The sequence below is a fragment of the Gossypium hirsutum genome, chromosome D05, assembly GCF_007990345.1.
Source record: "Gossypium hirsutum isolate 1008001.06 chromosome D05, Gossypium_hirsutum_v2.1, whole genome shotgun sequence".
Taxonomy (NCBI): Eukaryota; Viridiplantae; Streptophyta; class Magnoliopsida; order Malvales; family Malvaceae; genus Gossypium; species Gossypium hirsutum.
Window position 1 is genome coordinate 22,569,357 of NC_053441.1, and position 16,117 is coordinate 22,585,473.

A 16,117-nucleotide genomic window follows, 5' to 3' on the forward strand; every position below is an offset into this window, starting at 1 on the left:
AAATATGATTATTATAATATTTTACTATAAAATCATTAATTAATTTGATGTAATAATTTTAAATATATATAATTTTTAATTTAATTGTAAGTTAATTTTTTAAATTATAAATTATAATATAAATATATAATTTCAATTGGATATTATAAAGATTATGATATTTATATAAATACACATATATTTTTACTTTGTTAACAATTAATCAAAAAATTGACAATTGTAATAATAAAATTTACAAATCTATTTTATTATCAATTTTTAATATTTTTATGTTTTATCATTTATTATTTTATGCATAATATTTTTATCTTGTATTGTAAATTATTTATTACTACTTTTATGTTTATGCTATTAATTGATTATAAAATATTATTACTTATATAAGTTGAAATTTAATTATAAGTTGATAAAATTTTAATTTAAAACATGCAAATTAATGAATTAATCAATGATTTCACTTTTTTTGGTAGTTCAATAATAAATTAAAAAGCAGCTCTAAACATAACACTACCAGCTAACAAACTGGAGCATAAAGCTCGACATAGACAACATAGTCTTTAGAAGAGTCTCTTACAAAGCAAACTAGGAGTGCTGCCCTTTCTAGCCAGTACATCAAGGCAACTATTTCCCTCCCTGAAATTATAAAGCAATCAACTATTCTGGAAGGTCTCCAATAAAGTCTTGCAAAGTACATTCACCAAGGTGTTGCAAAGCAAATTTGAACAAGATTGATTCTTAATAATAACTGTAGTAGCATCAACTTCCACAATAATATCAACAATGTTCAAATTTCTAGCAACAGTGTTTGAAGAATAGTTGAGAAATCTATGACAACCAGACACCCATCTTCCTTGGAAATCTCGAATTAGAGCTCCACGCCAGCTCCTGCTGAACCAGGATTTCCTATCGAAAAACCGTCACAATTATGTTTGAACCACCCAATCTCTTGTGAAGTCCATTTCACTTTGATGAATCTTGGCCTATTTGTATACTTGATCTTATTGGAGATGGAAAATATCTCAGTTGCATTAGCAAGAGCAGTTGGGATGATCAAATCAGGATTGTACTGCTTTCCAAAGACTTTAGCATTCCAACCAACTAAATATTTCTCAATATAGATGAAAACCAAGTACTAAGGTTTTTTTTTTTTTGCCTGGTGTAAAAACATTTTGCTAAAGAGTTCATTTCAATCCGGTCTTGAAAGGAAGGTTGAAGGTAGAAAGAAGTTGGGGTGAAATTCCCAATCTTGACCAGATTTCAAAAACAACTTGAAAGTCTCAAAGGATATGGTTAAGTGTGTCTGTACCCGTTGCGTAAAAGGGCCAACAATCTTGCAAGTTTAAGCCATGTTTATTAAGGAAAAAGACTATGGGAAGGATGAGGTGAGCGATCTCCCATAAGAAAAAGGTGATTTGGGGGATAAGATTGATTTTCCATATTGATAACTTGTTTTAGTATAGTTTTTTTATAGTGTTTTAGGAGGTTATTTTAGCATTTACTTTAGTTTTTAGTGCATTTTATAGTTTTTTATATTAATTATGTTTTATTTTATTTTTATAGATTTAGTTGGATTTATTTATTATTTCTCTCTCTATATTATAGGTTTTGAATGAAGAACAAAATATTTAGAGTATAGAATGAAAAATTTGTGAAAAGAAGTCTTCCGCTCCACCGAATATCGATGTGGTGGAGCACAATCTTCACTTCAGAATTTTGAAACATCAAGCAATTTGCTCCATTGCACTTCTGTGTTTGGAGGAGCAAAACGATTAAAACCCTAAAAATAAGGGGTGACGTGATTTAAGAGAAAAGAGGGAAAAAGCGTAAAAGAAATAAACTTGGAGGCTAAGAGGAGAAGAAAAAGAGATCCGGAGCACTAAACACTAATTTAATAATTATTTTTCTCTCTAGATTATTTCTTTTTACTTTATCTTAATGCAAGTTTGTTATGAACTTTTTTCTTGTAATGCTTTCTCAAATCAACATGAATTAAATTATATTTTCTTGAAACAATAATGAATCTGATTTGTAGTTAATTAATTTATTCTCTCTTCAATTATTTCGATCCTTGTTAATTATTTATTCAACCCCATGCATTTTTAATCTACTTGTCTGGCCACAAAGTTGTATTAATTTGATAATCTTGATTTGTCTTGGAAGAGAAAATTAATGTTTAGATCTAGATTGAACAGATTAGGATTAAATGTAGTAGCATTGACGAACTAGTTAATTTGAGGCTAAAATAAGAAAATACCCGATGCCCTAATCAACCCAATATGTTTGATCATAGTGATTTCACCCAACTTGCTTAGCATAGGAATATAGCTAGCAGAGAAGGGGAATTAGCTTAGCTAGATACTGGAAGGGTCTAGTTAATGTCATTGAATCATGTGTTAGTAATTAAATAGATTCAACAATTGACTGAGAGATAATTTATTAATGGAATTAAGTGAATTTAGAGCTCCAAAATCTTAAAATTGACAGAAAAACTTAGTAATTTTCATTGTTTTAGTTTAATAAAAATCTCTTTAATTTGTTTAGTTTAATTTTAGCAGTAATTATAATTTATTTTTCTTGATCCAAATTTAATAAAATTGAATAGTTGGTACTGAGCAGTTTAAAATTTAAGCTTCGTGGGACGGTATTTTTTTTATTACTTAATTACTTAATTCCACATGTGCATTTGTGTAACGGAATTTCAGACATTACATATCCAGCTCTAGTCATTACTGAATTTTATGTTGTTGTTTCCTTTATACCAAGGGCCAATAGCTATGCAGATTCCAAAGAGCTAGAAGATCCCGGTAGAAGTCAAATTCAATCCAAGAATATCCTTGCCTCTGCGAAAAGTGGAAGTTGAGATAGCATTTAGAACACTTGGAGAGGTGAGTTTTTCTTCATTGAATTTAAAGGGTTAGCAATGAATGATCGAAGGGAATTGAGCCCGACCAATTTTCGTTCCAAAGATTAACAGAGGTACCATCCTTAGACGATCCATTTGAAGCATCCCCAAAGTAACCTTGAATGCTTTTGAGAGCATTCCAGGTGATAGAGGGCTGTGAGGAATGTGAAAGTTCTTGAAGATACTTTAATTTTAGGATTTTAGCCCAAAAAGATTTAGAGTTGTGTAATAATCTCTAGCATAATTTGAGAAGTTGGGCTTTGTTTTGAGCTCTCATACGTGAAATCTTTAGTTACTCTAACTTTTTAAGTTTTGTGACAGTCAACCGATTGATTCTATATGATTTAAACAAAAAATTGTGGTTGATTTGATTGATTGAAGAATAGATACTACTAAGAAGCTTTAATAGTACGAAGTATTTTTAAATTTTAAAAAACAAAAAATATTTTTTAAAAAATAAATTAGAAAAAAATAGAAAGTATTTAATAAATCAAACGAAGCCTAAGAGTTGAAATTTTAAATGATGAACTCTTAATGTTAAATTAGGGATAAGTCACTAACTAGTGTTGAGTGTGAACTTTCAAGTAGAGAATGCATATTTGAATATTGGAGACAATATTGTAAGGATGGGCAGCCACAAGCTTCGAAAATGAATTACAAAATGAATATGGAATATACAAAAAAATTTTGATGTCGTTTTTAGCTTGTAAGTGGATTAGATGTACATGCAAAAAGAGAAAAGGAAGCTAATTGTGAAGTGTTGTGCAATAGTTGCTCACCTCATCTCATCCCATAAATCATGTGATCAGAAATTTAATCCTTACTCATAAGAGTTTAACCTTTGAAATATCCTCTAATGCTTAAATAAGTGAACGTGAGAAAGGGGAGGAAGATATGAATATGAAACAAAAGGTCAACAGACCTAGCTCTATGATTACCATGCATATTTATAGACTTCTTTCTCTCTGCCTTGGGTTGATTTAGCAGGTGCTCAAATCTTCATTTTCAAATTAAACGAGTTAGAAAAACCAAGTTACATAAATTGAAATTTAGGTACTAAATTTTAAAAGTTTGACAGGTATTAGAATTGGAGTATAATTATACGTTATATTTATTGAAGACTATGCTGAAACTTCTGGGGAGGTGGTTGCATGGGAAATTTGCAATCAACAACTCTAATAAACTGTTTGGGTGTTGAATATGGAATTAGTCTATCCAATTGTGTTACTTTATGAATGCCAGAGAAATGCCAGAGAAATTTTCCACGCCCTTGCCTTCAAGAGCACAAAGAGAAATGAAGGAAGCCACGATTAGTTTTACATTAAATTGTACCCACATAAGGTCAGAGTTGTGCACTCTCTCATGTTCTATTGATCCCTTGTGGGTAAACTTGATTTGGGGAAGATTACTTTTCAAGAACGTAATTGAAAGAAATTATAGGATAAACGAGTTTTTTTTAGTTTATTAGCTTTTAACTCCATTTTACGAATAATCAACAGAAGAGAAAGGAAAGGGTCTACGCTGCATTAAAGATGATTAATAAGGAAAGAGTCTATGCTGGCCTAACTCATAAACATGATTGGTGTTTCCCATTTAAACCAACTTTGAATCTTTAAATAAGCATTGCTATAAATATGAAACCAATATTTTTATTCAAGCAATAGCCGAGGAAAACACCAGAGGTCATGGGTGTGGATCGTATGTGTAAGGAGTTTGCTCTGCTTTCACTTAAGTTAACAATTATAGCAACCTGGGTAGCAGCGCAACCAAAACCGGAGTGCCAAAGCAACTGCGGGGATATCAGCATCCATTATAGGGAACAGGCAATGGGTGCAACATCAGCAGCAACTTTTTCATTCGTTGCGACACCACTTCCAACCCCCCAAAAGCATTCTTAAGTTCCACTGATATTGAAGTTCTCCACATCTCTCTAGATGGTTATTTGCGCATCCAACAAACAGTAGGTTTTGACTGTTATAATTCATTAGGACGCAGTTCATATGGCGAGTCATATTCACTTTCAAACTTCCCCATATCTAATACCAGAAACAAGTTCACAGCCATTGGTTGTGATACCTATGCTCTCATTGAGGGTACCTTGGGACATACGTATTCAACCGGGTGTGTAACATTCTGAAGTGACGTGGAGGATGTGATAAATGGGCCTTGCTCTGGTATTGGCTGTTGCCAGGCAGCTATCCCTAAAGGAGTGAGGAATTATATTCTGATACCCGTTGGAATCATTCCAATGTATTGGACTTCAATCCTTGTAGTTATGGATTTGTTGTGGAAGATGGAGCCCATAATTTCTCTGTTTAGATCTTTCCAATGTTAATTTCAACACAACGAAATTCCCAATCATTCTTGATTCGACAATTGGGAACCAAAATTGCACTGAAGCTAAATTGGATCAAAAAAACTATGCTTGCAAGGAAAATAGTGTTTGTATAGATCCAGAAAATTATAATTGCAAGGAAAATACTAGTTGTATAAACCCTGGATATTTGTGCAAGTGTCTTGATGGCTTTCAGGGTATCCCTTACCTCTCCTATGGCTGCCAAGGTAAAGATATCAACTTCTTTTTCATTCCAGATTCATTTTGATGAATACTTTTAATTTTGTTCCCAATATATTTTTTTCTGCTTTAAAATGTTTGAAAATTTGTAGATATTAATAAATGCAAGACACTGAAGCCTTGCAATGAAACTGCAACATGTGATAACGTAGCTGGAAGTTATTATTGTTCATGTCCTGAGGGATTTGAGGGGGATGGCCAGAAAAATGGAAAAGGGTGCAGTCCTAAAGTCAAATCACACCAGAGTTTTCCCACTCTTCTTGTTGCATTAGGTTGGTTGGTATAAAATGTTGATTTCTTTTTATTTGGTAAATACTTTGTGCAAACATATTAATACTGAGATGAAACTAATCCAAATTTAAACCGATTTAATTGGTCTAAATAGTTTTCATATTCTGATTAATACATCATTGTTAATGTTGGATGGAATTAATCCTTTAATTTGTTTTGGATTAAAATCCATCCAACATCATTATTAATTTCTCATGGAAAAGAACTATATGAAAATTAATATTGTGATGTATGTTTACAAAACATATCAGACCCAGGTTTACAAAGTTTAGGCAAACATTAATGAGATATAGATATTAAAGCTTATCAGTTTTAATCCATACAAAGTTCAATTGAAACTATAAAAATGGAGCTTCTTTTTTTTTTTTTTTAAATTACAATTTCTAGTCTCATATTGTTACAGGTATAGGCATTTTATTTTCGCTCTTATGCTCCCCAAGGGTGTATTTGGGGCTGAGGCAGAGAAAGCTCAACAAAATGAAACAAGAATACTTTTAGCAAAATGGTGGGATTTTGTTGCGGGAACACCTTTCACGATATAAAGAATACGGTGAGACAGCTAAACTCTTTACAGCCGAACTCAAGAAAGCGACAAACAACTACCATGAAAGTAGAATCCTTGGACGAGGAAGTCAAGGTACTGTTTACAAAGGATTGTTGCCTGATGGTGGCAGTGTTGCCACCAAAAAGTCCATCATTGGAGATCAAAGCCAAGTTCAACAATTCGTTAATTATTGTGTTATCCCAAATCAACCACAGAAATGTGGTGAAATTGTTGGGATGTTGTTTGGAGACACAAGTCCCTTTGCTAGTCTATGAATATGTAAGCAATGGAAGCGTCTTCGATCACTTACACAATGCCGATCATGAGTCTTTCATATCATGGGAAGCTCGTTTGAAAATAGCCACAGAAGCAGCAGAAGCCCTTTCCTATTTGCACTCTGCTGCATCTCCGCCTATTATTCATCGTGATGTCAAGTTAGCCAACATACTTTTAGATGAGAACTACACTGCTAAAGTATCTGATTTTGGTGCTTCGAGATTGGTCCCTTCAAATAAAGAACAAATCACAACGCTCGTGCGGGGAACTCTGGGCTATTTGGACCCAGAATATTTTCAAACAAGTCAGTTGACTGAAAAGAGTGATGTTTATAGTTTTGGAGTTGTTCTCATAGAATTACTAACAGGTTTGAAAGCAATTTCTTTCGAAAGACCCGAACATGAGAGGAATTTGACTCTCTACTTTATTGCTGTTATGAAAGAGGAACGCTTGCTAGATATTACTGATGGACAAGTGCTGCATGATAACAACATTGAACAACTTAAGAAGTGGCAACTTTAGCTAGGAGATGTGTGAGAGTGAAGGGAGAGGAAAGGCCAACTATGAAGGAAGTGCGTCTGAGTTAGAAGCATTGCGAGCATGGAGAAAGCTCAAGGAGGAAGAGGCTGAATACTTGCTCGATGACTTTTATGACACTATTGTATATAATATATAGATACTATGGTGAATGTACCTAAGAACTACAGGTGATCATGGGTTGGGCTACCCGGCCCGGTCCGATGATCCGTCCAAAAAATGAGAGGGTTTGGGTAAAAATATAAACCCGAAATATGGGTTTGGGCAAAAAAACGAGGCCTGTTTAGAAAACGGGCTGGGCCTCGGGTAAAATATTTTTGGCTTGGGCCCGGCCCGAATTATATATTAAATATATATATTTTTATTTTTAATCAAATATATTTTTTGTTTTTAATTTAGATTATATTTTGTAGGTTTTTGATGATATTTTGGTGTTGTAAAATTTAATATGGGCCGGGTCAAGCTCGGGCTTAGCATTTTTTTGGGCCGGGCTTGGATAAATTTTTAAGCTCATATTTTGGGCCAGGCTGGGCCTAGAAAACGGGCCTAAAATTTTGCCGGCCCGGCCTAGCCCATGATCACCTCTACTAAAAACTATAGGCACATAATTAAAATAATCCCAAATCAATTTAGTACTATATTATAAAAAAATCAAATAAAGTCAAATTAGAATAAAGTTAACATTTATCATTTAAAAACAACATTTACTATTTAGCAGAGGTAACATTTTTAAAGTTTTTATGGTTCCTTAAATGAAATCTTTTGTTTGAAATTGAACTGCAATTAAAAAAATATTTTTCAAAATATTTTTTATACGGTAAATGTTAACTCTATTACAACTTGAACTTATATTATTCTTTTTAATAATATATAGACTAAATTGATCCATTGAATCCCTATAATTTAAAACCTCCTATATACTTTAACTTAGATACTATATATTATATATTATATAAAGTATTTTCAAAATAATATATACTTGTAATATATATACAACAATGTAATATAAAATTGAAGAGAGGTGTCTACATTTAAGTCACACAACTAGTCAAAAATCATTCGGTGGTGTCAGTATATAGGTATTTTTCAATACTCTATATATAGACACCAAAATCAAAAGTAAGTTCATTAAGTCCGAGTTAATTTTTGTTCGTTTAGTGAATATGTCTATACATCTATTTTAATTTGTTAAAATAATTTGAGTGTAGACACAGTATTCTAATATGAGATAAAAGTATTGTGTCTTGAAATTAACATTTATTAATTGTTTTACAAATAAATTATTCTTTAAAAATTTATATGAAATACATTTTTTATAATTTTAGGTAGAGCTAATCTTTTATGACTTGACATGAATTAACAAGATTAAAAATCAAATCAATAGTAAAACGTATAGTACTCTTAAAAAAATTTTGAGTTTGAACTTTTAAAATGACATCGTTGAAAGAATAATCACAAATCTAAAACAATTAATCTTCAGATATCATAAAACTAATTGAAGAACATAATATTCTAAAAAATAATAAAAAATTAAACTAGCACTCGTTAAAGACAGTTACTTATACAAAGAAAATCAGATAAGAATGTTAATGATTAATTCGATATCAAATCAAATGTGAAAGACTTCGTGTTAGACTCATTTGACTGAAATTAAATTAATACAACTTAAAATGGTTTTAGATAGTTGAGATGAGAGAGGTAAATTAGAGTTTGAAGATGAAATGGTAGGATATAAGGTGGGATTGATAATAAGTGATTGATTCATTTATTGATACTCCAAGTGGAGGTTTTCATTAAAGGGATTAAAAAGATTAGAATGGAGGGCAGAGATTAAATCCAAAAACATCAAATGGTACATGAAGCTTCCATGGAAATTTCCCCTGATTTTTTAATGGATTTATATCTAATGTATACTATAATCGTTACTTTGGACATGTGAAGACTTCACTTGGAGTCCAAAAAAACAAACTAAAACCACCAAGACTTGGACTCCACTCCACTACCTCTCTTCTTCTTCTTTTATAATAAAAAAGTATACTATTGAATTTTAAGAAATCTTTCTCTCTTTATTTTTAGATTTTAAAAATAAAAATCTAATTAATTTTTTTTAAATTTAATACAAAAACTTTAATCGCGTTATCTATTGGATATGATTTTTTAAATTTTAAAAAGTAGACAAATTAAATTCTTAAAAATTAAAGTTTGAGACTAAATTTCAAACGTACTAAAAATATAAGGTCTTATAGCATATTTTAACCTTTTAAAATTTATACCAAATCCTTAACTTTTTTTTTTGTTAATTTATAAACAATTTTGGTTTTTCTTATTTAAAATGAAACAAATGACTAAATGCATATAATTATAATAAAATGCAAATACTTATTTAAATTCATTTTTAATTTTATGGATTAATTATAAAAGTTATTTTAATTAAATTTTTTATTTTTAAAGTTCTTTAAAATAATTATTTTCAAAATTATTCATAATGTGATAAAAAATATTACTTTTATTTTAAAAAACTATATGTATCATTTTATTTTCTTTTTACCACTTTCTAAATATCATATTTTCCTGTTAAATGTGTATTAACCTGGTTTGTATTAGTATTGTTGTCAATATAGGAGGATATGAGTTTAAGTGTATTAAAGTGCATTTATCTTTCTATTTAAGGGTTAAAAAAATATGAATAATTCTAAATATTGTATCAATATATATAACACCTTTCTCCGAAGGTATGATAATGCATAACTTAAAATTTAAATATAACCTTGGGTTTTGAGTATTTGAATAGTATTTTCTAATTTATTGAACCTTAAAATTTAAAATAATTGAATGATTATATGTATATATATATATTAGAAACTCTATCACACGCAAAAACTATGTATTTAGAATATAAATTTGTATTTTAAAATAATATACAATAAATAATTAAAAGTATGATTTGAAACTAATTAATAATAACACATGAAATATGTTCAATGTTAAAAAAAAGATTAAATTGTAAGTAAAACGATTTTAAACATATAAATACATCATAGTGTTGTCGTGATATTGTTATCAATTCTAAGTTGATGTCGAGTTAATTTCTGACACCATCTTAACAAAAAATTTAAATTAAAATATATAAAATACATCAAAATAAAGTTTTGGTTGAGTCATCAATTTAGACTTTACCAATTCAATTAGTACGAATTCAAATTCCACAATATGCATATTTTTATTTTTATTGATTTTTGTTAAAATAAAAAAGACTAAAGTATATTTTGATCATTTCCCTCAATGAGTTGATACTCGATTGATTCATGACATCTACCCAGTTAGGAGCTTAAATAATATTATAGATATAATGATAATAAATTTTATAATTAAAATAAAATTATATAAAACATAATAAATGAGACTTTAGTTGAACAATAAATTTATTTTTGTCCAATGCAATTGTAGTGGCGATATACATATTTTTATTTTTATTAGGTTTTTTATAGATAACTCTATTAAGGAAGTTTACTTTCTGACAATTGAAAACTACAACAAATTCATTTGGTCTATTGTTTAAAGTTGTTGCTGTACAAGCCCATTTTGCCCGGGCCCATACCAACAAAACAGATACACTAGGCCCAACTAACCCAAACAAACCCAAAATTTTCAACCTAGCCCAAAATAATAAAAAAAGAGACCAATGGCCCAAACGGCCCAAAACATAAACAAATTTCAGCAAAAAGAAAACCCTAGGGTTTCCCTGCCTCTCCAGCGCCGCGCCACCTGCTACCATGTGCGTCTGACGCCTCCTGCCACCGCCGTACGGTCACCTACAAACACGCAAGAAGAAAAGCAGAAGCAAACAAGACTAGACAGAAAAAAATTTAGCTTTCTCTGGCTATAAAGCCGAATATTGTAAAATGAATAAGGGGATTTTCTTTGATTTTTCTTTTTCCTTTTCGGCAAGAGCCGAGTTTACTGTAAAAGAAGAAGAGTTTTCTCTTCTTTCATTTGGCTATGAACATTAAGGAAAATAAAAAAACCAAAATAGATTTTTGAAGGTGACTTTTTCTTTTTTTTTCATATTTGCGTTTCTGCTTGTTTATTTTATTTTATTTTATTTATTTTATCTTTTACATAAAAAAAATGAGAAAAAGGGAGAAAGGGGCTTACCGAGGACGAACGTGGCTGCGCCGTCGGAGGGTTTCTCCTCCGTCGCCGATTTGGATCCAAAAGGGGCTGAGAGTTCCCCTCTTTTCTTTGTTGTTTTCGTGGGTTGAGAGATCTGGGATCTCAAGGACACCGTGCGAAAGGGGCATACAGGCCATTTCGCGACACCGGCCACCGTGTACGGTGGCACTAAGGCAGAGACCATGGCCGGAGTTGGGGTTTGAGAGAGAAAGAGCCCAAAGCTCTCTGAAATTTTTTTTTAAATGGGAGATGAATCTGTTTTTTTTAGGTTTTTTTTTTACATTTATATCAAATGAAAAACGGCGCCGTTTTAGCCCCCATGACCCGCGCGTGACCCGACCCGCTCCAGGGGGGATCCGCGCGTTTTTATAAGATGGTCTATTTGCGCAATAAATCCCTCCGCCTTTGCAGTGTATTCACTTTGGTTCCTTTATTATTTTCAATTTCGGCCATGAATTTTCGCGTCTGTTTCAATGTGGTCCATAGATCATGTGCAGGAATTAGGCTGGAACGGCGTCGTTTGGTCAACGTAGGGATATTTCCCCTTGGTCCCTTCCTTTTGACGCGCATTTTACTTCAGTCCTTTTCGCTTTTTCTTTATTTCCGAATTTACCCGATATCTTCGTTTTTATTTCAATTTAGTCTGTTTTTAGCTGTTTTATTGTTTAATTAATTATTTTAATAATGTTATTATTATTACTATTTATTATTATTATCAATTTTGTTTCCCTTTTATTTATTCATTACTATTGGTAATATATTAATTACCTTTTTTATTTTAGCTTTATATATATATAGATATTTACATTGTAATAGCCCGATTTTAGGCCTAGTCGGAATAGTGGTTTCGGGACCACAAATCCGACGAGAAAAAAAAATGTAATGGCCTGAATTTTCAGAGGTGTCGGAACGGTGATTCGAGATCACTAAATTCGACAAATGGGTAGAAAATATTATTAATTTAGTAAGTATAAGTTAAATGTGAAGTTAGGAAAATTTTTGAAATAGTGAATAGTGCACTAGAAATAAATATTAAAATAATTAGAATCGAAATGAGGTATCAAGACCTCGGGGATTTTAAACCGAGCCATAAATATTTTTATAAATATTTATGGAGTGTTAAAAAGTTAGTATTAAAGTTTCGTTAAGAAATTTTAAAGTTCCGATAATTAATTGAGCAAAAAGGACTAAATTGTAACAAATGCAAAATTTTGGGAAATGATTAAATAGTTTAAATGATAAAAGGAAGAGGGCTTAAAAGGCAAATAGACCCAAGGTCTATTTGGGCTGGACGGCAAAGGCATGAAATCAACAAGAAAGTGAGAAGAATTAAGGGCAAAATTGGAATATTGCAAAATTTGCTTAATAAAGTTAGGACCAAAGAGGAATTATCTAGATTTCTCTTCATTTTTCTGAATTCTCATCAGCTAAAACACCATGGAAGGGCTTCTTCAAGCTGGTTCTTCATATTTTTATTACAAGTAAGTTCAATTCTTGACTATTAAATGAAATTTTATAACTCGGTTAAATACGTTTACAAGTGCATGTGTTTTGGTAATGCCTCGTACCCTATTCCGGTATTGAATACGGGTAAGGGGTGTTACATTTAGTGGTATCAGAGCTACGGTTTAGTCGGTTCTCGGACCAAACGTAGCATATGTGAGCCTAGCTATACATGCCACATTATTACTCTTGATGATGTGATATCTCCGGGCTCTAACGAAATTGCTTTGTTGAGACAGTGATGATTTTCAATCGAGCTATTTTCGATAATGCTGAAAATGATATTGAGATAAATGAAATATGCTCACGTTATGTTGGAATTTGGAAAGGTAAGTATAAAAATTTGTGATATGGATGTGTTCATGTATGAAAAGAGATGACCATAAGTTAAAAAAAAAGTTTATGTTGTGATAAGCTCATCCAAGTATGTTGGTGATTATATAATGCTATGTGCTCAACATATTTGATTAAGTGAATATGATAAGCAAATTTACTTAAATAGATGGAACGTGTGTATGTACATCTGCTTGAATAAGTGAAATCAATATGTTCATATGATAGAATCTTATGTTTAATTGTTAAATTAAAGATAATAAGATATTTTGTTTTATGTCTTTAACCATGAATATTATAATAGTATGAAAAAAATTGAATTGGAAGTCAAATTGAGTAGAACGCAGGAATGAGTACTTTCGTTCAGTGATATGTGATGAATTGACGGAAAAGACCATGGTTTGACCATGGCAACATGTGAACATGTGATTATGCGATTCCGTATAAGACCATAGCTGGGCTATGGCATCGGTAAGTGATATGTGATTCCGTGTAAGACCATAGCTGGGCTATGGCATCGGTATGTGATTTGTGATTACGTGTAAGACCATAGTTGGACTATGGCATCGAGAAAACGAAGTACTCAATTCCGTAAGACGTTCTCTAATTTGACAAATGTCGGTAAGTAAAATAGAAGCCAAGTATTGGAATTTAATTAGATATTAATATTGAGCTCGAGTAAGTAAATTCGTTGTGTGAAATTGTGAGTGACAGAAAACATTTGTAATAAATAGATGTGTTAACTTGCTTGGAATGAATTACGTGGTTATGATGGTATTACATTGATGATGAATACAAAATCATATATATATATGTATCTATGAGAGCAAGTTGAAAGATTTATGACTTTACCATCACCCCCTTATCAGTATTGTTCTATGACGAAAATTATCTTGATGAGACAGAAATGTTTTTCAACTGAGTTAATTCTAATAGTATAAAAATAAACACTAAAATGTTTGAGTGAAAATGTATTGATTGTGAGTTGAAACTCATAAAGGTATGGATCAAAGAATAAAACATTTTTTTTATTGATAAATGTTATAATTATACAAGCATATGAGTTATGATATTTGGATTATGATGCTATATAGAAATTTTGATTGTGAATTAGTGATTTGAGTTAGAATTTTGTGTTGAGAACAAAAGTGATTAAAAACAAATGTTTATTAAATGCTTTGAGAATGTGAACTTAGTAATGAATTAGCTATTTGTGATGGTATGTGTTATGCACATTTATGTGTAAGATAAATTTGAGGCTTTACTACACTCACCCCCCATATTAGTAAAATGTTACAATGAAATTTTGAGATTTTGGTTGAATAAGCTTACGAGTGTAGTGTTACAGAAGTTCGTGTACGTGAGATTAATAATGTGGTCGGAAAAGTGAATGAATTAGCAAATGAGGACAATATAAAAAGAGAGAAATATTTGATAGTTCTGAAAACTACTCAGATTATCAAAATGGATATCATTCTATATGGATTGTAATTTTTTGATACTTTGTGTAGCTTCAGATGCTGAAATATTGCTATCCTGATTTACTTATGAATCTATGTGATTATCTGTAAAAGATATGAAAATCCAAAATCATGTGTGAATTTGAAATGTACTGTGTGGAAGTAAATCATTAACCTACCATCTGGTAAGATTTTCGGGGACGAAAATCCCTAAAGGGGGGAGAGTTGTAATAGCCCGATTTTAGGCCTAGTCGGAACAGTGGTTTCGGGACCACAAATCCGACGAGAAAAAAAAATGTAATGGCCTGAATTTTCAGAGGTGTTGGAACGGTGATTCGAGATCACTAAATTCGACAAATGGGTAGAAAATATTATTAATTTAGTAAGTATAAGTTAAATGTAAAGTTAGGAAAATTTTTGAAATAGTGAATAGTGCACTAGAAATAAATATTAAAATAATTAGAATCGAAATGAGGTATCAAGACCTCGGGGATTTTAAACCGAGCCATAAATATTTATAAAAATATTTATGGAGTGTTAAAAAAGTTAGTATTAAAGTTTCGTTAAGAAATTTTAAAGTTCCGATAATTAATTGAGCAAAAAGGACTAAATTGTAACAAATGCAAAATTTTGGGAAATGATTAAATAGTTTAAATGATAAAAGGAAGAGGGCTTAAAAGGAAAATAGACCCAAGGTCTATTTGGGCTGGACGGCAAAGGCATGAAATCAACAAGAAAGTGAGAAGAATTAAGGGCAAAATTGGAATATTGCAAAATTTGCTTAATAAAGTTAGGACCAAAGAGGAATTATCTAGATTTCTCTTCATTTTTCTGAATTCTCATCAGCTAAAACACCATGGAAGGGCTTCTTCAAGCTGGTTCTTCATATTTTTATTACAAGTAAGTTCAATTCTTGACTATTTCTTGAAATTTTTGTATTTTTATGACTTTTACAACTAGGCCCACTTGTTAAATTTATTAGTTTTTGATTTTATGAAAGAAGTTGAAAGTTGATATGAATATGTGCTGGAATTATATGATGATTTATCATGAAATTAGAGCTTTAAATTGTTCATATGCTGATTTTATTGAAAGAATTGAATAGAAAGTGAATGTTTGGGACCTAATAGTAAAAGAGTTTGAAGATAGAGTTATATGTGGAAATTCTGGATTTCAATAGTTGAGTAACAACTTATAATGTCTAGGTAAAGTATTAATTGAGAAAATCAGATTAATTGAGGGGTTAATTGAGAAAGGACCGAATTGTATAAACTGTGAAATTTGGGGCAAAATGAAAATCAACATTTTGCACTAAAGCAGTTTTAGACAGCAGCAGTAGTGTAACTTTGAAAAATCACCAAAAATTTTATAGATTGAATTAGAGGATGAATAAAATATGAAACTAAAGCTTATTGAGTCTAGTTTCTTATAAAAGAAATGGTGTGAGCAATGGAATTGTAAATAATAAGATATAATAGATTTTGTGAGACAATGTCAGAATGAATTCGGGTTCCCCTGTTCTG

The 16,117-nt window shown here is 31.1% G+C and overlaps 1 pseudogene; it reads left to right on the top strand.

Moving 5' to 3' along the window:
* Positions 1–4,587: 4,587 nt before the first annotated feature.
* On the top strand, positions 4,588–7,175 carry LOC107915297 (wall-associated receptor kinase 2-like; annotated as a pseudogene).
* The last annotated feature ends 8,942 nt before the right edge of the window (positions 7,176–16,117 follow it).